Source organism: Pelodiscus sinensis, chromosome 11, assembly GCF_052426305.1.
Source record: "Pelodiscus sinensis isolate ZL-2025 chromosome 11, ASM5242630v1, whole genome shotgun sequence".
Classification (NCBI taxonomy): Eukaryota; Metazoa; Chordata; order Testudines; family Trionychidae; genus Pelodiscus; species Pelodiscus sinensis.
Window position 1 is genome coordinate 11,484,898 of NC_143062.1, and position 21,123 is coordinate 11,506,020.

At 44.3% G+C, this 21,123-nt stretch overlaps 1 protein-coding gene across 3 annotated transcripts in view; it reads right to left on the minus strand.

Annotated features, from left to right (window-relative positions):
* The window catches only part of SFMBT1 (Scm like with four mbt domains 1), a 117,308-nt gene that overhangs the window by 78,132 nt on the left and 18,053 nt on the right, over positions 1-21,123 (minus strand). The window contains exon 1 of one of the 3 annotated variants that reach the window (XM_006127577.5): positions 10,790-16,374. The exons of the other annotated variants lie outside the window; for them this stretch is intronic. The gene's annotated coding sequence lies outside the window, so the exon portion shown is untranslated. Of the gene's footprint in view, positions 1-10,789; positions 16,375-21,123 lie in introns of those variants that run through there. 3 annotated transcript variants of the gene reach the window in all.

Consider the following 21,123-nt stretch of genomic DNA (forward strand, 5'->3'; position numbering starts at 1 on the left):
CCATGCAGACCACAGGACACACTCAGATCTCTTCAACCAGGGATATATTTGCAGCTATTGTACCAGGTCCAAGTTTGGTGTGTCATGTTTAAATGTGGTTACCTCTATAATGATAAACATTAATGGTTAAGACTAATCCTCATGATTTTCAAAAATAGGAACAAAGTTTGGAGGCTAACTCCTAAAAAAGGTGGCCAAATTTTCAAGTGTGACAAGCACTCAGCAGCTGTTACATGCTCAATACTACTAAAGAATTGGATAGTTTTTAGGTTTCTAAATATGCATTCAGTACTTCAACTTTAGGTCCCTATTTTTTGAAAATTTTCACATCACTATGAGGGATGGGGATGGGACATACCTATGAAACTGACCATCCTCAAAAACTGATTCATTTTTAACTCTCTCCAAATTGGGCGTCAATTGTGTCCTGCTGTTTATTCACACTAAAAAGTCACTCACTTGTAGCCTGTAACCGTGAAAAGGACTGTTGCTAAGAAGAAATTAGGCAAATAATAAATCATCTAATAAACCATCTTGTTAGTCTTTAAAGTGCTACATAGTCCTGTATTTTGTTTCAGCTACACCAGACTAACACGGCTACATCTCTATCGCAAATAATTAGAAGGGGGAAGAGTTCCTCATTAGACAAATCTCTCAATTACTAATATGTCAGAAGGGGTCTAAGAAGTTTGTTTTCAACCATCTCACTGTTTGTTCTGTGCGGCATTTAATGAAGGCAAGTGACTCAGATATCTAAACAGCAACTCCACTGCCCTGCAGCCCTAGCCCTGCAAGCTGAGTTGGCTGGCGGGTGTCTATTTGCTGCGTAGAAATACCCTAAGGAACCATTCAAGATGAAGTGGCCCATTAACCCCCTTGCAGTTAGAGATGGAAAAATGGTGATTAGTGGGTTAAAGAATATTTTAATAAACCACAAATCATGATTTTTAGAGCCTAGCAAAGTTAGGAATTTCAGCTCTCGGGCTCATCATTTGAAGGTGCTCTGCAGGTATCCTTTGAAGAGGAGGACAGAGAAGCCAGATACGGAGAGATCATTTTGTGAGAAGTCTTTGTCCACAGTGTGGGCATTACAATGTCTCCTGGTGACACTGCAGTCTAAGAGCTTGTCTACACTTGAAAAACATTACAGCTTAAAATGTCACTGACGGGCGTGGATTTTTCACACCCTCACGTGACAAGGCTAATATTTTAGCATAGACCAGGCTTAGGCAGCTACATTCTGCCAAATGAAAAAAAAAAGCCTCCAGTACTTGCAATTTCATAGTCAAAGCTTTACTTAATGCTCTTATCTATTGTAGAGGTTTCCTGATAATTAGCTGCAATTTTCCCTCCCCAGAGCAACCATCTACCCTCAGGTACTCCAATACTTCCCAACGATGTGAGTTAGCATGATGACTAGATTGCACTGTCCGTGTAAAAAGTCCCTCTGGATATAACATTGTAAGATGTCAGTAAAAGCATCTCAAAGTTGTCTAAGGTGTGAGTATCTCAAAGTGCTTTGCAAATGCTGCAATAAGCCTCAATAATCTTCCGAGATACATATTAGTCCTACACCACGGAAGACGACACTACAAAAGATCAGAGAGTACATGCAGGCAATCAGTTCATGATGGAGTGCTCAGATATGATGGTGACGTGAAACATACAGCACCCAGCTGAAAGCTCATCTCCTGGCTACTAGCTCTGGTTTTTAAACAACAAAAGCTATAGGGGTAGCCGAGTTGTTTTTTCAGTTTACCTGTACAGACTAACGAATAGTCTGATAGCACTTTACAGGCTAACAAAACATGTAGATGGTATCATGAGTTTTTGTGGGCACAGCCCACTTCTTCTTCAGGGTCCTCTGAAGAAGTGGGCTGTGCCCACAAAAACTCATGATACCATCTACATGTTTTGTTAGTCTGTAAAGTGCTATCAGACTATTCGTTGTTTTTTCAGTTCACAAAAGACAGGGATGAGAGAAGGCAGAATGAAAACAACATGATACAAGAAGGAGGGGGAATTCTGAGATCCTATGAGTACCAAACTCCTTTAACCAAGACCAGTGTTTCCCAATTAGCGCTCCAGGGAACCCTGGGGATCTGCGAAGCAAAAGCAAGGGTTCTGCAAAGAGCCGGCACTCTCCCGCCCCGTTAAAGAGACAGAACCACGGAGAGGGCTTTTTTTTTTTTTGGCTCAACGAAACGTGGCAGGGGCCTTTTTTTTTTTTTTTTTTTTTTTTTTTTAAGGCAACTCTAGGGGTTCCGTGGCCAAATAAAATTGGGAAACACTAACCTAGACTGCTTCACAGAGGAACCACCCCAATTTAAGTAGCTCCAACATATCCCTGATCAGTTTGGCCCATAACAGTGAAAGGCTTTATACAGCCACTGTCATTTACATTACAAAGAGGATCTCACTTTCTGCTGCTGTTAAAATCCTCACTCTCTGGATCTTTGCTTCCACCTCTGTAGTTCCTTTGAGATGTTACAAAATAAGTAGATTCTTTTTCAGACACCTCAAAAAGGGAGGGGGGAAATTGTGTGGAAAAAGTGTACTTTGTCCACCTCTTCACCAGCAGGAAGTTTGATTGCTGAGGCATTCTTTCAAAAGGAAGACTTTCCACCTCATTTAACTTACAAAAGTCTGTGCCTCCCGCAAATGACAATTTATTTATAGCAGTAGTATTTGCTGTATAATAACTGATTGGGGAAGGCTGTAAATGAGCATCACTGCATATATATGGAAACAATGATAAAGTAGTCATCACAAAGCTACAGAAAATTTAAATAATATTCAAATAAGGCAATCTACATAAATCCCCCCACCTGAATTTTAATTTTGCCGTATTTATTTCATAGCTTTGTGCAAGCATGAGGTAAGTCACTGCGGAACATCTCAGCAAGTTGTTCTTTCTCCATCAGGGGAAGGCAGTATGTTGCCCTTTAAGGAGGACCATATTAGCTGACTGTGTGTGTCTCCAATATGTAAGTATTGGACTGAAATACAGCAGAAGTGGAAAAGGGCGGGGCACTGATTCTTCCTGCCGGGGGAACACGTAGGATGAGCTATCACAAATTTCTAAGAGTGCTGTGCACCAAAGAGACAAGTCTGATGATTGCTGCCGATGATCCAAGCTGGCAGCCCACTAGCCCTGGACTGGAAGACATCTATGCACCTCCCAAGAAAATCAATGTGTCATCAATTTCAGGGGGAAGGGTCCGGGGAGAAGGGGAAGATACTGCTCCTTGTGCAAAGTGTTAGCAAACTCAGAGATCCCATTAGAACTGGCACCCATGTTAGGGTAAGGCTTTGCAAGGGAGACTATAATTTGATACGGGGGAAAACAAGAAGGGGAGCTGCACCAAACCAGCCACAGATATATTCACAAACTAAATGCTTCATGTAACACATTGGTGTTATGTGATTCATATGCAAGTCAGGCAGCAAGGGACTCAACGCCATGGCAGCTTCCTGGAGCAATGCACTGCTGAGGGTAGGAGTAAGGGAATGGATTCGGTTGGACTCAGCTGTGAACATGCCAGGTGATTAATAATACAATAGGTTTTATTTTTACTTTAACTCTTTAAAATTCTCTCTAGAGCAGGGGTGGGCAATAATTTTTGAAGGGGGGTCACTTCACAAATTTCAGAAGTGGTTGTGGGCCACCCTGAAAGGGACAGGGTCTTGAACTTCAAAGCAAGATAGGAATAGGAAGGCCCAGCAACCTGAACCAAGCAAAACAGTGATAGAAAGACTATTTCAGGAGTTCTCTAACTGGAGGTTGTGACCTCTCAGGGGACTGAAGGTTTCTCCATGAAGGGTCAGGAGCGGTCAGCTTCCATCCCCAAGCCCCAGCATTTAGAATAGTGTTAAATTTAAAACATTGGTTTTAATTTACAAAAGGCGCCTCTCACACAGAATTGCTGCTGTGTGAAAGGTGTCACCAATGCAAAAACTGGAGAGACAGGTCTATGGCTTCCGAGGCAAAGACCTGCAATATGTTCTCTCGGGATTTTGAAAGATGTGAGGGACAAATGCTGAGCATGTGTATATGCTTGTTGGTGGGGAAAATGTTAGGACCAAATGCATCTCTAGTACAATTTCAATAAGTTGATGGAGTTACACTCAGGATCAATTAGACCCAAAATCTAAAAGATACTTGTACATATTTTTATGGCGCAATGGGGATAGAACAGGTCACTGAAGCCTCTGAAATTTAGATGATTTATGATCAAATCTGAAACAGCGTTCCCCCCGCATCCAAAACAGAGTCTGAATATTAGTTTCCATGCAGAGCCCTTCTAACTACTAGGGTTGCCAGGTGCCTGGTATTCTACCGGACAGTCCAGTTTTTGCGCCCTCTGTCTGGTAAAAAAAACCCAGAAAATACCGGACATGTGCAATGTCCGGTATTTTCTGTTTTTCCGGCTGGGCGCCGGACGGAAGCCTGGTGGAGGCAGGGGGAGTGGCTGGGAGGAGGGGCTACGGTCGGCACTGGGAGCCTGTGGTCACGTGCAAAAGCTTGGAGAGGGAGGCGGGAGTGGCTGGGACTCCCAGCCACTCCCTCCACCCAGCTTCTGCATGCAACCGCAGGCTCCCAGCGCCAATTGTGGCCCCGCCACTCAGCTGGGAGCCTGTGGCTGGCTCGACAAATTTTTAGCCCGTGTGTTCAGCATTTCTGGGGAGACCATCTGGCTACCCTACTAACTACACACTGGCTTCCACAACCCTCTTCCCACAGCAGAGCGCTCCAGACCAACTTGACACCAACACAATCTTCAACCATAAACCTCATTTTTATCAGTCAATGTCTATGCCAAGCCATGCATCTGAGAACTGGGAGACAAACAAAACTCTAGAACGAATTTCCAATCAATAAGGCAACAAATAAAACCTGTACATAGGAAAACCCAAGTCTGAGCAATGGCAAGTCCTAAACCAAGTGTTTCAGTCAATAAGAACTAAAGGGATAAGAGAGCAAAACACAGAAAGGAAAATTTGCCCTTTGTAACAACTGCTTCTATTTAAAGGGCTTGTGCCCACCAGGCGGCTGCCAGGCAACGCAGCCGCAGAGAAGGCACAAGTCCTTTAAACAGAAGCAGTTGAAAAGGCTTGCGCATCCTGGGTCCCAGAAAACGCATTAGGGGGCGGGGCCAGAAGCTGCTGCGCAGGCTGGATGAAAGAGCTAGGCAGGCCTGATCCAGCCCACTGACAGGCTCTTACTCAGCCCTGCTCTACAGCAAGCTAGATTTGGAACCTTTTGCAACAAAGGTTGCAAAGCTCATTTTATGTAGATCACAGTTGCTTGTAGTTGCCCTGTATGTTTAAATCTTAGCATTATTTTAATACTAGGTGTTAAAGGGGGCCACTTCCCAAGGGATTTCCCTTGCTTTGCTTGCAGTGGTCCTCAGCAATTGATTCTGCCTCTGTATCTAAGGCTGCAAGTACAGATTGAATAAAGCAGTTATGTTTAAGAACATTTTCAAACAAGCTGCGAGTTACCAAAACTGCAGCAAGGAAAGGTTGGTACCAAACCCAAATTTAAACCAGCAGGATCTGCTAAATAAAAACAAGCCTGGAAAGAAGTGCCTGCATTGCAGAACACAAAGACACTAAAAGCATCATAGCACACAATGCTCAGTCAAGCTTAAGATAGTGGGAAATGTTGGCTATCACTTGTCAACTTGTTCCAAATTGCACTTCCTCCCCTGGAGAGGCACATTAAAAATGTGTTTTAATGGTAAGTGATAGAACCCCAACAGCACTAAGGACCAAATCAGATGGTCACATCTATACCACAGGTTATGGTAAATAGTAACTAGAGAGAACCAACAAGCTTGTTGGGACAGATTTCATTTTAGGGCATGTCTACAGGTGGAATGATTCTAGCACAGCTACTCCTGATGTGTGAACACATTTATTCCATTATAAGAAAAGTCTCAGAGGGGTAGCTGTGTTAGTCTGTAACTTTAAAAATAATGAGTAGTCCTGTGGCAGGCACCTTAGAGTATGTCTACACTTGCACTCTAGTTTGAGCTAGGGATGCAAATGTAGGCATTCGAAATAGTAAATGAAGCCGGGATTTAAATATCCCGTGCTTCATTAGCATAATCTTGGCTGCATGCTGTTTTGAAAGTGAAAATGCACTCCTGGCCATGTGCATTAGTTTGAATCAAACCCCTTGGTTCGAACTAACGTTACTAAGGAGATTTTCCCTCAGCAGTATCTATAGGGGACCGTTCCCCATCATCCCTGGAGTGCTGCACTATATGGGGCACTCCTGGGCCCCTTTTTCTCCAGTTTTTTCTTGCCAGAAACTCTGATAAAGAGGAAGAAGATGGGAGGGGTATGTTGAATATACATGAGCAACACATCTTGAAGAATACCAAATACAGAAGTCTTTTCTTTGAGTGATAGCTCATGTCCATTTGGCAGAGGTGACTCCGAGTAGTATCTGTGGAAGAGGGTAGGAGTTTAGGAGAAAAATTAAACACGCAGAAGACACCACGGAACCGCCAAATGCTGCATCTCCTCTGGCTTGCTGCTGATTGTGTAATGGGATGTAAACGTGTGGACCGGAGATCATGTTGCAGTCTTACAGGTGTCTGTGGCTGGGACTTTGGCCAGGAAGGCAGCTGAAGAGGCTTGTGCCCTGGAGGAATGTGCGCTGACAAGCGGCGGAGGTTGGACACCCTCCAGCCATAGCATGTTCTGATGAAAGTGAGCCCCCTGGAAATTCGCTATGAATAAACTAGGGAAGTTAACTGTCATGTATTTGTGTAAACGTGTAACGGTTGGAAATTTTAGCAATTACACATTTACACGCCGGGGGTGGAGGGGGATGCAGGAGCCAGTGGTCGGGGGGGGGGGGGCCAGGAGATGGCTTAAAAGCCATCTCCCCACACATGCTGGCTCCCACCTGGCTCCCACCCCCCGGCTGCCTCTATGGGAGGCAGCAGCGCGGCGGGGGGAGGGGGAGTGGGAAGAACCCAGCAGGAGCCAATACACGTGGGGAGCCAGCTTGAAAGCTGGCTTTCTGGGTATGCTCTGGCTCCGTGGAGCTGCCTGCCTTCCCCCACGCTGCTGCCTCCCACAGAAGCAGCAGCATGGGGGCCAAGAGGCTCCACAGGGGCTGGTGCTAGTGAAGAGCCAGCTCCCGCTTGCCCTGCCCCCCGCTGCCTTGTCTCTCCCTGACAGAATATGCAGGGCTATGGGGTACTCTTCTGAGCGATCTCGCTACCGCATGAGCGCATCATGTGCCCAGTGACTGCGGCCCCGCTGAAGGATTCCCCCTGTGCTGGGGCCCTGGCACTGGCAGCATCAGGAAAACCAGCACGGCAATAACATCCTGCACCGCCGGAAATGCCTCAGAGACGGTGGTGGGGAGCCCTGAGGGTCAACCCACTCTGGCTGGGGAACCTCGGTCTGGTGCTTTGTCCTTATCGGATGCTGGCTTGGGCCTTCTTTTGTGCAGGCTGCAGAACTTGTCTTTGCCCAGCTCCCTAGCTTGCTTTGTCAGGACTAGCGATGACTCTCAGTGCGGAGATATCCCCAACACCAGGGCGCACTACACACGGTGGCACCGCCCACTTGCTGCCGAGTCTGACTGTTGGTCTTGGGGAGCCAAAGCCAACTCCATCAGCACTGCCTTCAGCCTCGTACCTCTGTCTGTCAAGATCCTGGGATGGAAGAACCTCCATATGTGGCACTTCATGCTGATATGACACCCCCCCCCCCAAGTAGTTGAGGCAGTTGTGAGGGTCGCTAACAGGCATAGGCCTGCGACAGCTAACACAGTGTTAAAACCTGGGCTGAGTCCCAGGGGGGGGACTAACAACTATTACAAACTTACTTATAATTGAAAAAGGAGGGAATTTACAAAGGCACAGTACATAAATAGCTGTATCGTTACTGGCTGCAAGAAGGAACTGGGAGGGAGAAGCCCAGGAGTGCCCTATATAGCATGGCGTGTACCTGCCACTCCAGGGGTCGCAGTAGACTTGGCCCCCTATGCTGAGGGAAAATCTTTCAACACTGGTGCATGTGGCAAGCACACACACCTGCGCTGAAGGGACATGAGTTATCACTCAAAGAAAAATGATTTATTCTGAAACTTACTCCATAAGAAGAGCACCTTATTCTGAATTAAAATAATCCACTTCTTAGCTGGGTTAAAATTAGTTTAGAATAATGCACTCTTAGGCCAAAATAGGAGCTTTTCACACATGGAGTTTTACGGTAATACCCTACATTATTCCAAATTAATTTCCATGTTTAGACAAGCACTTACTCAAATCGTGGCATATATGGACAGTTGTAAACATGATTGCTGGTATCTATGACAATTTTCCAGTATGCACCCAAAAGGAGGTGGAGCCCTAGGAAAATCTACAGAGCAGGGGTAGGCAAAAATCAGGCCTCAGGAACGGATCCAGCACGCCAAGTTGGGGAAGTGAGGAAACAGATTGATAGAGCCAGACAAGTACTCAGATGTCACCTACTTCAATAAATGCCCAACAAGGAAAATAACAGAACACCACTGGTCATCACCAACAGCCACCAACTTAAAACCCTCCAGTGCACCATTGAAAATCTACAACCTACCCTGGAAAACAATCCCTCTCTCTCACAGACCTTGGTAGACAGGCCAATCCTTGCCTACAGATGGCCACTCGCCCACCCAACCTGAATCAAATACTCACCAACAGTCACACACCACACCTCAGACACATTCACCCAGGTACCTACCCCTGCAACAAACCCCATTGCCAATTCTGTCCACGTATCTATACAAGTGATACCATCACAGGACTTAACCATGTAAGCCACAACAACATAAGGGGTTCATGTAACTCTACATCCATTATGTGATATCAAGTGCCAGCAATGCCCCTCTGCCATGTATATATTTGGCCAAACCGGACAGTCTCTGCACCAAAGGATTAATGGATGCAAAGCTGTGAGCACTGCCCCTTTGAAACACTGCGTCAGGCGACTACTTGACCAGTAAATTAACTGTTACTTAACATCCTTAACACAAACCTGGAGGGGAACATTTTAACCTCCCTGGACATTCAATATAGGATTTAAAAGTAGCTACAACAGCATTTTATCTTCCAATTAGAGAGGGAGACAGCTGAACTCGAATTCATTTACAAATTTGACACTATCAACGTGGTCTTGAAGAGGGGGTATGTCTACACTACCCCGCTAGTTCGAACTAGCGGGGTAATGTATGCATACCGCACTTGCTAATGAAGCCCGGGATTTGAATTTCCCGGGCTTCATTAGCATAAGCGGGGAGCCGCCATTTTTAAATCCCCGCTGCTTCGAACCCCGTGTAGCGCGGCTACACGGGGCTCGAACTAGGTAGTTCGGACTAGGGTCCTATTCCGAACTACCGTTACTCCTCGTGAAACGAGGAGTACCGGTAGTTCGGAATAGGCACCCTAGTCCGAACTACCTAGTTCGAGCCCCGTGTAGCCGCGCTACACGGGGTTCGAAGCAGCGGGGATTTAAAAATGGCGGCTCCCCGCTTATGCTAATGAAGCCCGGGAAATTCAAATCCCGGGCTTCATTAGCAAGTGCGGTATGCATACATTACCCTCCTAGTTCGAACTAGGAGGGTAGTGTAGACATACCCAAAGATATTAACTGGTTAACAAAGGCAATTTTCCCCATCTTGGATATTCGTATTTCCACATCAAATGCTATGAAGGGGACACATCCAGCCTGATTTAGGATTAGTTTAATTAACACTGGCCCTATAATTGATAGATAACTGCTTTTGCTGTTATATACATTCTGGATTCTGTAATTTCCACCCCAACTCATCTGATGAAGGGGGTTTTACCCATGAAAGCTCATGACCTATTTTTTTATATCTCAACTTGCTCAGCTCTGTCTCCACATTGTATTATGATACAAAAGGTCATGTGCTGATATCAACATCCTTGTAGCACATTAAGCAACAACTAGGTAAAATTAATTTTAGTAATGAGCAAGGTTGTTAAAGTCAGGTCAGTCTGTCAGTTACCATAATGAGAGTGGATGTACCTGTACCAGAGCTTTTGTATTCTTATTTTAAATGACAAATATTCCCATCAACCACTACATATTTCAGTGGTTAAGCAGTACTTCCAGTTTGTGGATCAAGGCACAGATCCATATGAGTGAAACAGGATAAAAGGAAACACGTATTCCATAATTTTTGCTGCTGGAATTTGTAGTTAAGAAAGATGTTCAAAAGATTATAGCATTGGGAAAGTCAGTTTACCTTTCCATAACAAGAAAAAAGTTTCATTCAGTGCAGCTACCACAGTCTGCAACATTAAAAAAAGTAGTTTAAAAATGCAGTTGTTAGAATATATCATCCTTCTTATTCAAACTATTGTAACATAGATCATGTTGGTTTCTTGAACAGCGCAAGTCAACATTATTAATTTATGTCAACGTGTCATCTGTAACATTCCAGTAATTAAATCACTTTTCCATGCCCATAATAAGATCCTTTCGTCAGTGATGCATGTCCTCAGCAGGAGATCCTGCACCACTTTACTGGTCAACTGGGCTATTGCAAGATGAAGCCATGAAGGGCAGCAACAGTCAATGTAATTAACCTAGTGTCTGTGCAGAACCTGTGTCAGCCTAACTCCAGCATCCTAAACAGTAAGTCTCTCATGGAGATGAAGTTAAATCTGTATAGTGGGCAAGTTACATTGGTTGGAACTAAGCTTCAGACTATGTAGTCACAGAGTTAGGTTGAAATAAGGCACTTAACACTGACCTACTCTTGCATAGACCAGGCCACAGTCCCATTTTATCTTTCTTCAACATGAACAGAATCACTGAATGAAGGAGGGTCATAACATGGAGGCCAAATCTGCAACATGAAAAAGCTCAGTTTATACACCTGCAATGAAAAAGAGAAATCAAAAGCAGCATGACAGTCAAAATCCTGCCTATTAATAAGCATATGTTCTCTCCGACCTGTACTATGAGCAGAAACATTGAGTTTCAGGAAAGGAAAGAAGAGCATGAAGGCAAAGGCAAACCTAGCTTGGAAAACAGAGCTCATCAGGTCACAGCCTTACTACAGGGCAAGGCAACACATTTAGGAATGTGTTTGCTCCCCAGACTTTTGTGTCCCCTGCCTAAATATTCCTTCCAGCAGTTGAATACTAATCATCCCAAGAAAGCAGCAAAACTGCCCAACACCTGCAGATTGCTTTCATTGGATAACAGATTTGTCCAGCTGAACCGCTGCTTTGTAGGAAGAGGCCACTTACTCCAAATTTTGAAAACTCCTTTTGCAAATTATTAAAAATTCACTTCCAAGTTACAGCTTTTAGCAGACAGCTTTTTTGTTTTTTTCTTCATTTTAACTTGGTTAAACCGGTCTTCGTTGGCACACCAATTGATCTCCTTTCTTTAGGGACAGCCCAGTGGAGTTGATACACTGTACAAACCACCATCAGTCCTCCCAATAAGTCACATGCAATAACCTTTCGAAAGCCCTCACACTACGACCATCCTGGAAGACAGTCTAGAAAACTTTGCCCCTCAGTCCGGTGCTGCTGTGATTTTGCCTGGTCTTAAACCATAGAGATTATGGCTGCCAGCAACAACTCCTCCAAAATGAACAAGATCAGCTAATAGAAAGCCACAGGTGTTGCTTGCCTCAATCTATCAGATCACATTGCAGTATATCAACATGAAGGCTGTAACCTCAGACAAGGCTGGACAGTTTCTGTCCTAGCAGTAATCTGAATTGTGTCTTAACGGGATCTGTGTTAAAAAAAAAAATCTTCAAATGCATTCTGCATTCACTGATGAGAGTCCAGATAATTCCAGGGACTGACGATTGCAGACTAATAAAATGTAACTTCCACCAGACAAAATAAACCAAAGCTCAAGAGTTTTCCCTCCCCTCAATTTCTCCCAAACTGACCAATACACATTTGTGATAAAATACTTATTAATGTGATACACAGCGCAAGAAACTGAAGAATTTTTTTTCAAAGGCAATGGTTTACAGTCAGCTATTTGTATGGCATAAACATCAAGACTTTCAAAAACAACTGAAAGTGAACTACAGGCAGTCCCCGGGTTACATGGATCCGACTTACATTGGATCCCTACTTACAAACGGGGTGAGGCAACCCCGCACTAGCTGCTTTCCCCCAGCAGACCAAGGAGACACGAAGCTAGCGCCCTCCCCCCCCAGCAGACCAGGGAGACGCAGAGCGGCTTTTCTCAGCAGACACCTCAGCTTGAGAATAAAGGACTGAGAGAAGTGAGGTGTGGGAGAATAAAACTGAGCCCTGGAGAAATGTTTGGCTAGAGTTTCCCCTACAATATGTACCAGTTCCGACTTACATACAAATTCAACTTAAGAACAAACCTACAGTCCCTATCTTGTACGTAACCCGGGGACTGCCTGTACTATCTAAGCATTAAATTGCTTGAAACACAATGTAACAGTTTCTCCTTAAAAAGTAACTAAAAATAAGCCTTTTTACATATTAAAAAGGTAGCTCTAAACTGTAATTTACTCACTTTGGTGTGTTGGAGCTGGAAAAGGAATGCTATAAAACTAAGGATGACCAATGACAGTTCTATTCAGTTACATCCCTATAATTTCAAACTGCAATGGGGTAGCATAGATGTAACAAAGAAGAATGTGTGTTTTGTGACCTTAATCCCTTGTCCTACTGTGGATTTCAGCACCTGGCAGCTGTGAACATCTCCAGTTGTCTTGCAATTTCACACACAGCAGCTGTCTGGTGCCACTGACAGGTGTCTTTGTCGAATATGCGGTTAAGTTGGAAATGCATGTAAGTATAATGCATGTCTTGTTTTAAACACGTATCTGTAGGATATATATAGATATAGATATATTTCACCAGTCTTTCCGAAGGCTCAGGACTAACTTTAATAACTAACACACTCCACTGGGAAGTCTGACAAAGTGCATCTCTTCCCATGCATCTTATGTAGGGCACTAATTTAAATTATTATATTATCTCTCTATCCATCCTCGTTCTTCTCTCTTTGATGTCACCTGCTCTAAAAGAAACTGCTAAGTGGAAAGGACAGCATTGTTACATCTGACACATTTCAGCATGCTTCATAACAGAAACTAATTACTTAAAAACATATTGTACCATGGAATATGAAAAACAGTAACAGCCATACAGAAATAATTTTGTGAGCACTAACATTTCTATCACATTTCCCATTATCTTCCTTTAGCCCCAAATGAATGCTTTGGGAATAAATTTCTAAAACAAAAACAACTAGATAAAAAAAATCTGGCTGCACTCAAACAGCACAAAAGATTCAGAAGGAGGTAAACAGGATGGATAGCTAACTAGAAATGTTAACATTCATTATTCAGCTCATTAAGGCTTACATTTATTATTTTAAGCCAAATTTAAAATCCTCAGTATATAATTCACCTCATAAATCACTCTAATGCTTACTCACAATTTGCATTATACTTCGGAAGTGGAATTTCAGCTCCTCTTTTCTTAACTGTCTATGCTACAAGAGAAATCATCTGCCAAATATCTGACCCGATGTAGCTCGACCCTTTACTATCACTAGTCTCCAACTTTTCAGAATTGAGCCCCCCGCTCCCGGGTAGGTGCTGCACGGAGAGAAATGCAGGTCCCACTCTGAATTATTCCTGTTAAGAGGGTATTTTCTGAAAAGACTTTGAAATCTAACAAGCGTAGAACCAAATCCTGCAGGCTTCAGCCGGAGAATCTCCCAGCTGCAACATCAACAGGAGTTCTACCTGAGTAAAGGCTGCAGGATTTGGTTTGTGCTGTGTACAAATAGGCATTATTTTTCTTTTCATTATCTACAGTGTCTATTTTTTGCATTTCATCTCTATTTGATCTCTGAAGTACTGAGCTCGCTATTAAATCCTGGACTTCTGCCAAAGCAGCATTGTAGGCTGAAGGCCCAGTTACAGCTTTCATTTTTTAATTCCTCATGCACTATCATAATGCTAGAAGGATGGATAAAAATCATTTTAAAAGATCAATTACTTAAGTACAAATTGTTTAAAATTAAAATTTGAAATTAAGACAACCTAGAGGTTACTATAATTTCTTAAAATAATTCAATAGTAAGCTATACATGTTTGCTGACACCACTAACCACCCGCAAATCAAGTCAAGTGTTACATCAGTTTTTGATGGCAGCCTTTTCTGCAGATACTCAGTGAATATTTTTGTCATTGAGTTTATTCAGCTAGTTCAGTTCAAAGTTGAAAAAAGCAGGAAAGGGTGTTTCCTCTTTCAATCTATGAATGAATATTCGAAAATCCTGAAGTGCATGTCCAGGGTCAGTCCAATTCACTAATCTATTTATTTTAGAGTGTGTGTGTCTGGGAATATATCTTCAAGTCCATTTGTTCAAGTTCTCCTAAATTACAAGAGCTAGAATCACCAAATTCAGTAAGCAGCTTCCTCTTCTCCTAAATTAAAGCAAGGTCAGGGTTCGGTGGTACCAACACACCCAGAAGCCATGGGAAAAGGACAGTCTTCCATAACATGCAAAGGGAGGGGCTACTGTCCAGAGGGACACGATCTGAGAATAGTCACTGGGGGCAGCAAGCCCACAGGGGAGAGCTATCCCGCAGTGTCCACTGGGGGCAGGCGTCCCACCAAAGGAGTGGCCAGCAGGGCTGGAGCTTCGCCGTATTTCCTGCCAGCACACCAGTAAGTAACCCCTCTACCTCAAACTCTTTCCCCACCACCCGGCCCTTGGCTGCAGTACCAGAGGACGGGGGAGAGAACAGGCCCTGGGCAGTCTGGGGAAGTGGCCTGGGCACAGGGGCTACTGGGAGAGAGAACAGGGCTCTGACCCCCAGTCTCTTGCATCCCCCCACCACATCCCCAAAACCCTGCCCTGAAGGGCCCAGGTAATGCCGAATAAATCTGCTATTTACAAATACTTCGTGTTATTTACTAGGTTAAATGATCAAATATACAAACAGCCTTTAAACAAGTTAACTGAATTTAATTTCCATCCAAATACAGTTTGACAGAAATAGTAAGTACGAAATTAATATGGGTTGAACTTCTCTAGTCCAGAACTCTGGGGATCTGACTGGTGCCACGCCAGAGAATTTGCCAGACCACGGGAGGTCACTATTGTCTAGCAGCATTACCAACACTTCCACTGCTTACAGGGCCGTGAGAAGACATGTAGGGGTAAATTAGAGCTAAATAACAGCACAGAACACGGAGAGCCAGGACTGGTGGCTGTAAAACTTTATGGGACCGTGAGTAACTTGACCACACCCGATAAGTGGACAACCAGCTAACTAAAATCATGCCGGACCATGGATGTTGCCAAACCAGAAAGAGATGGACTAGAGAGGTTCAACTTGTACGCTATTAAATAGACAATATTTATCCCATTCATTATACTGAAAAGGTACAGGTCCTTAATTTTTATGTAAGGCAACCTGTACAATTGAATAGTGATATATAGAGTACCCTCCTTTAGCAAAAAGACACAAAATTATAGTAAAGGCTAGATTTAGTCATAAATCAACATCTTTTAATAGTTACTAGCCCTCGAAAAAAATCAATCTAAGAGGACTAAACCGTACTAACTTAAGAATACAAACCATTATGAATGTTTCTATATCTTATTGGAGGATCCTATTTTTCTAGCATCATTTCTTGCATCATCAACAGTGAATACTGACTTTGAGATCTCAATTTCGGTCATTAATGTTACAAGCATTCCGACTGATGGAACATGTACAGATAAGACAGGAAACGTCTTACTGTGTGTGGTATAACACTTAGTACAAAGAAGCCCTGATCAGATAGTCTGACACCAAGACACTAACACCAAAGCAATACCATAATAGAAAACAAGACTGCCTTTACCCCCACTAGTCCCGTCCCTTCAACCCCCACCTTGTTCTCAAGCAGCTTTGAGACCAAACAACTAACACCTTCAGACTTGTTAGAGTTAGTACCAACACTACTTCTCAAAGCCTCAAACTCCAACTTTGAAACATAATGAAGTATTAATCCAGGCCTGGGCGAAATGCAGCTCGTGGGCCGAATCTGGCCTGCCAAGCCACCACATCTGGCTCCTGGACAAAGCAGGGAGCTCCAGGCAGGTTCCCTGCTTCCCCGCACACCACTCAGAAAAGCGGCTGCAGGACCATTTCTCTTTCAAAACTGTGATCCCAGACGGAGTAGGGTAAGCTTAAGGCACTGCCTCCACCCCCAGCACAATCCCACTGACTAGCTTTAGCTCTGCAGGAAGGCAGGCTGGTTGGGCTGCTGGCCGGTAAGTCTCCTGGCCAGAGCCTGCCTCTGGCACTCCAGCCCCTCCCTTCCCCAACTCTCCACCCCCCCACTCAACATACTCACCCTCTCTGCCCCCCACCTGCACCCATATCCCCTCCCAGATCTGGCACCCCAATCCCTTGCCCTGGATTCCAATCCCCTCTTATCCGTTCCCCCCGACCCTGTCCTGGCCAGCCCTGCTTCCCGTCAGCCAGTACTGATACTATGTACTGATGCTCATAATAATAAAACTATCTTTTAGAAAATACCAGACTGTCCGGTTCAAAATTGGACACCTGGCAACTCTAGTGGTTGGTCAGGGTCTCCTCTGATGCTGCTATGACTGTCATAAGTAATTTCTATGTTTGCTTTTGAAGAGTTACAGTGGAACAGTGGAGAAAAGAAAATATCTATCTTAATTTTATTCCTACTCCAGTATTATCTTGACTAAGCTTAATTAGGTTGTGCAACCACATTTGAATGTGAGAAGGAATTTCTTATGACTGCATCAGCACAGGACTCATCAGAATCAAAATTTTGAATATTAATGTATTTAATTGTTCTGCAAGTAAAGCATGTCAACATAGCTATGCAGAGGAAGGAGTGAATAATGAGCTTCATGTGTGCTTTAAAGTAAAGTTACTCTGATTAGTGACTTGCTTCCCCTCCCCCCCCCCAGTATGAACTTCAATATTATAGAAGTGGTGATGCAGGGACTAATACGGGGGGTGGGCAATAATTTTTGACGGGGGGGGGCGGGAGCACTCCAATATTTTGGAAAATGGTCAAGGGCTGCACTCTTCCATGACATTAATGTAGGAGGTGCGGGGTCTGGGACAGAGGCTGGGTGCAGAAGGGAGCTTGGGGAAAGGGATTGGGGTGCAGGGGAGAGAGAATGGGGTCTGAGACGGAGGTTGGGTGAAGGAGGCAGTTGTGACCTAGGACAGGGGACTGTGGTGCAGGAGTTTGCTTTGTGACTCCTGCACCACAGTCCGGTTCTTCCCCCCCGATCTGAGATCAAATGTGTCCAGTATTTTTTTTAAGCCATCTGATAACCCTACCAACCACTCAAATTTTACTGAGAGTAACCCACAGGAAAAGGTACAAATGTTAGCTGTTTCTTATACATGAAACTTCTAACATTGTAGATAGTTGATTTGTACACAAGATAGAAAGCAGACACCAATAATTAAAGAAATGAAATGGGCAGGATTTATTCTTACAAAAAGATGGGCATCAGATACAGAAATAAAGGGAATAAAATAGATGTGCAGGAAATGTAGGAATACAGTTCTACAACATGCTGCTGACTTGTTTTTAGCAAGTCCATCAAACACAGGAAGCAGTTCCATTTCTTTCTATTCTTGTCGGTCGCTTATATAGTATGTATTTGTTATAGCAACCATCACGATAAAATCATGTACTGGCTGTGCTGCAGCAAATCCAAACTATTTCCCCAATACCATAATCTTTATAAACACAAGCCCTTGAAATATTTCCATCAGTACTTTGTCATCTCCTTGGAATATCTGAAACTGGTTTGATAATCTGAATAGTAACTTCCTATTTCATAATGAAAACACCCGATACTGGTTTCTGTACGGATTTTCATTTATATTTTGTGAGCACTTCTTTCCTCCACAGAATAGTAAAACAGCATGATTATAATCTGTAAAAATCAAGTTTCAATGTAACTTTTAAAGTATAAGAACACCACATGGAGGGTATTTGTACTCATTTATTTTTATACACATCTATACAGTATCCTATTTTAAATTAATGTAACACAAAGTGTTTATAAGTGCCACTGCCCTCTGCTGGTTATAATTAGAACTACTGATTGAGCAGTATGGTGCCTATATATATATGTCCTGCTATGTCAAGCAGTAGAATTCTTTGCTTTTGAAATAGGCAGAGATGCATTCAACCTGCCACTCTCATGACACACTGAATGACTTCATGTGCAGGAGCACTGTGACAAAATGGCTGTGGATGTTACAATATGATGTTAGCTTTTATCACTTAAGCTCTAAAGAGACAGCCACATTTAAAATGAGAGAATAAGAGCCTGGAAGGGCTTAAACTACTAGACTTTAAGAAATAAGTGCAGGTATTAGGGACCGGTACCCTGTGAAGGTGCTGCCTCTTTAGTCTTATCTGCTGCCATGCCAACTGGAAGATAGGTAGTACTGGCAAATGCTACTCTCTGGTAGTTATAAAGGCGGGAAAAAACCCACACAATTGCTGCTGTCACATTTTTAAAGGATTGAGAAGTGAGCTGTACAGGTATGTCTACACTAGGAAATTATTTCAAAATAACTTATTTTGAAATAACTCTCGAAATAACAATTTCAAAATAGCGTGTCCACGCTACAGGGAAGCTTCAAAATTAGTCTAAGGCAGGCTCCCTTAATGTGGACGTGTGACCTCAAATTCGAGCCCTAGGAAGCACTGGGGAGTAATTACTTTGAATGACTCTTGGGTGTAGTTATGTCGAAATAGCAGCAGTGGAGCATCCACACAACTGGTAGTTTCAAATAACCCTTGTGGAAAGCAGGCGCGATTTCAAAATAACCAGCCACTTTTCAAAACAATAGGTTTGGTTGTGAATCCACCACAGGACAGATTTGAACTTGAGACCTCCAGAGCTTAGTACAGGAGCCTCTCCAGCTTGAGCTATGAAGCCAGCTGACTCTGACCTTATGCTGTGGAACTCCCTTTCTCTTATCTCTTGCTGTAAGTGGTCTAAGTGCCACTAAGTAGGACAGCGAACCACACTAGGGCTATGTCTCATGGCTTGGCTTCGTGAACGAAGATCTAGGAAGGAAATCCACATCTTCTGCAGGCACGCTGGTGGCTGACGAGGCCTATGCCGGACAGGCAGGTCCTGCCACAACGGCTGCAAATATAGGTCTGATCCGGGATAGGTGCTGAGGGGTCACGGTTCTTCTTCCTTCTCCTTTTGTCCTCCATACAGGCCCTGCGGGTATCTTCAAAGAAGGAGGTGGCCTGGTGGACCGTGTGCCGCCAGGAGTTGTGATCAGCTGCTTGTGTTGCCCACTGACGGTGATCGATACAGAAAGCTTTGAGGGACTTCTTCAGGGAGTCTTTGTACCGCTTTCATGGTGCCCCTATGTCGCGGTAGCCAGAGGACAGTTCCCCATACAGCACGGTCTTGGGTAGGCGGTGGTTCTCCATCCTGGCGATGTGCCCTGCCCAGCAAAGCTGTATCTTGAGGACCATGGCCTCGATGCTAGTGACCTCCGCTAACTTGAGGACTTCAGTGTTGGTGACGAAGTCACTCCAATGAATATTGAGGATTGTGCAGAGGCAGCGCTGATGGAAATGCTCGAGGAGACTCAGGTGATGACGGTACGTGACCCAGGACTCAGCGCCATACAAGAGAGTGGTCAGCACAACAGCTTTGTAGACGCTGACCTTTGTGTCTCTTTTGAGGTTGCTGTTGTTCCAGACACGTTTGTATAGTCTGCCGAATGCACTGTTTGCCTTGGCCAGCCTGTTATCAACTTCTTTGTCGATCTTGGCATCAGACGAGATCACGCACCCCAAGTAGCTGAACTGGTGGACAACTTTCAGTTCTGTTTGTTCATGAATATGCTTGGTGGATGGTGCTCCTTGTGGGGTGCGGGCTGATGAAGAACTTCAGTCTTCTTCAGGCTGACTTCAAGACCGAAGATCTGAGCAGTTTTTGCAAAACAAGACGTAATTCGCTGTATAGGTGCCTCTGTGTGAGCAAGGAGGGCAGCATCATCAGCAAACAGCAGCTCCCTGATCAATTTCTCCATGGTCTTTGTGTGGGCCTGCAAACGCCTCAGGTTGAACAGGCTCCCGTCGAGACGAAAACGGATGTATACGCCATCAGCGTCGTCGAGGTCCTCTGTGACCTGCTGGAGCATCATACTGAACAAAATGGTGAACAGTGTGGGAGTAAGAACACAGCCCTGTTTCACGCTGTTTGCAATAGGGAAAGGCTGCGAGAGGTCGCTGCTATGTCTGACTTGTCCAAGCTGGTCTTCATGAAGCTGGATGATCATGGTGAGGAACTTCGGTGAGCAGCCTAGTTTTTCCAGGATTTTCCAAAGTCCCTGCCTGCTCACGGTGTCAAACGCTTTTGTCAGGTCCACAAACGTGACGTACAATGCTTTGTTTTGCTCCCAGCACTTCTCTTGAATCTGCCTCAGGACAAACACCATGTCTGTGGTTCCCCGGTTGGCTCTGAAGCCACACTGTGTCTCTGGGAGGTGATCTTCTGCTATCGCGGGTACCAGTCTATTCAGCAGTACTCTTGCGAGGATTTTGCCGGCAACAGACAGAAGTGTTTTGCCACGATAATTGGAACAGTCTGACTTCTCCACTTTGTTCTTGTACAGGGTGATGATGACTGCATCCTTGAGGTCATGAGGTAGTTTACCCTGCTCCCAGCAGCAGACAAAGAATTCATGGAGTTTGGTGTACAGTGCTGGGCCTCCGTTCTTCCATACCTCAGGAGGGATGCCATCAACTCCTGCAGCTTTACCACTCTTCAGCTGTTCAATGGCTTCCTCAGTCTCTTGTACTGTTGGTGCCACATCCAATTCAGTTTTCACTGGTTGTTGTGGGATGCGGTCAATTGCTGGTTCTTGGACTGAGCGGCTAGCATTGAAGAGGGTGTAGAAGTGCTCAGACCAGTGGTTCAGGATAGAGTCCTTTTCGGTGAGCAGTTCTTTCCCGTCTGCACTCCGCAAGGGGCTCAGGATTTGGTACGAGGGGCCATATACTGCTTTTAGAGCTT